We start from the raw sequence: 1,936 nt of genomic DNA on the forward strand, positions 1-1,936 counted from the left end.
TATATGAAATGGTATGCAACAATTAACAGAAAAAATTGTATATAGTTTGTAACAGTTAATAAAAAATGTATGTATAATTTGCAACAATCAACAAAAAACAAAAAAAAACAAAAACAAATAATGAGCAAAAAAGAAAGATCCAAATGGTTTATCTACATGAAATATTTAGTAAAAAATAGGTTTATTCACAAAGTCACTCACAATTGTATAACACAGACTTAATGAAAAAATATAACCAAATTCATTTAATTAATATAGATTTGTTTAAAATAAATACACTATATTTATTTATTTATTAAACTCTTTTACACTTTTAACCCTGCAGTAGTTTAACTGCAACAAAAAGACACTTTCACAGTCAATAAATATAAATTAGTATTAAGCTAGTGAATATTTTCAACAATTGACTTTTTGTAGACTAATAATTTTAGCTTAGGAAATATTGATAATTTTTTTTCTCTTTTTATATATTGAAATACCATCAAATGACCATGCAAGAAGACATAAAAACTGGAATGTATTAATTCAGAATGAGGGTTTATATGACATTTTTTTTTCAAAAAAAAAAAAAAGAAAATGAATCTTCCCACTTGAGAGAGGTGAACCTGATACCTCACAGTGGCTGCCAACCTTATTATCAGGTATTGCTACTGAAGGCTTGAGTCATTGATTCAGTTGGGTGTTTTATTAATTTCTTTTTTATGTAGATTTTGGCATTCCAGCTTCAGCTCGCAAGTTAGCACCAGACAGATCAGCTAATTTAAACCCTCAGCTACAAACTGTAGGATTGAACCCGTTACTGATAGAGGAGACCAATGCTTTAATCCTTATTGGGCATATTGATACCTAAATAAAGAATTCTAAAGCAAATTTATTACATTAGAATTATCATTATCAAATTACTCAGATATGATTTTAATTGTATTTCTCAAAAGTGTGTCAAATTTGAAAAGTAAACAATTCTATTTCTCTCAACTCCAACAAATCAAAATTAGTACACTTTTTCAATTGGACCCTTCATATATTTACTCTTTTTTTTAGATACAATGGGGTGAGCTATCTCCAAAATCTTGACGGCCCTAAAGTATACTGTCTAAATTAATTGGAGAGAGAAGAAACCACACAGACGAGAAAAATGATATTAACTAATGATTCTTGTAAGACCCTAACAATAGGTGTTAACCTCGAGTTAGTAATTTAAGGGCTCTAATTTAATGAGAACAATGTTTTTCTTTTTCACGTTTCATGGCACTTCATAAGTCTACAGCATATAAATACTTTACTCAACCCTTCTCTTTACTAACTATGAGGTTCTCACATTCATTGTCTTACAAGAGACCATGACCAAACAGTTGAGCTATGCCACCGGTAAAGAGACACAATAGGGATCCAGTTAATCTGAAGACTGCCAACATTTCTCATTTTAATATTAAAAATTTTAAAATATAAATGATCGAATATTTTTATCAGAATAGTAATCTTTTTTTTTGGAAGGATAATTAAAATTTGAAAAAAAAAAATTAAGATAAAATTTAATAAGGCTATAAAAAACTGATTTTCTTTTGATGATTTTTTACTGAGTAGAGTAAATTGAATTGTATTAAAATTTCTTAAATAAAACACATTCACAAAAGCCAAATGGTTACTTATATCCTTTTTTAAAAATTATTACAAGAACGTCTATTCATAAATGGTATAAAATGTTGAGAAATGATGATATTAATATGGAAGTTTAATCAAAGCTAATTCTCGACAAAAATAGACCTGGCAATGCATTTTAACTAATAAGTATAAACATCAGTCCAACACATAAACTAAGATGGTGGTGGTGGTGTGGGGGGAGAGATGAAAAACAAGTAATGGTTATATGTTAATTTTGTATGAATTTTTTTTTTACTCTCTCAAGTACTTTTAACATATCTCAATATACTTCTGA

Source organism: Octopus bimaculoides, chromosome 3 (assembly GCF_001194135.2).
Source record: "Octopus bimaculoides isolate UCB-OBI-ISO-001 chromosome 3, ASM119413v2, whole genome shotgun sequence".
NCBI lineage: Eukaryota > Metazoa > Mollusca > Cephalopoda > Octopoda > Octopodidae > Octopus > Octopus bimaculoides.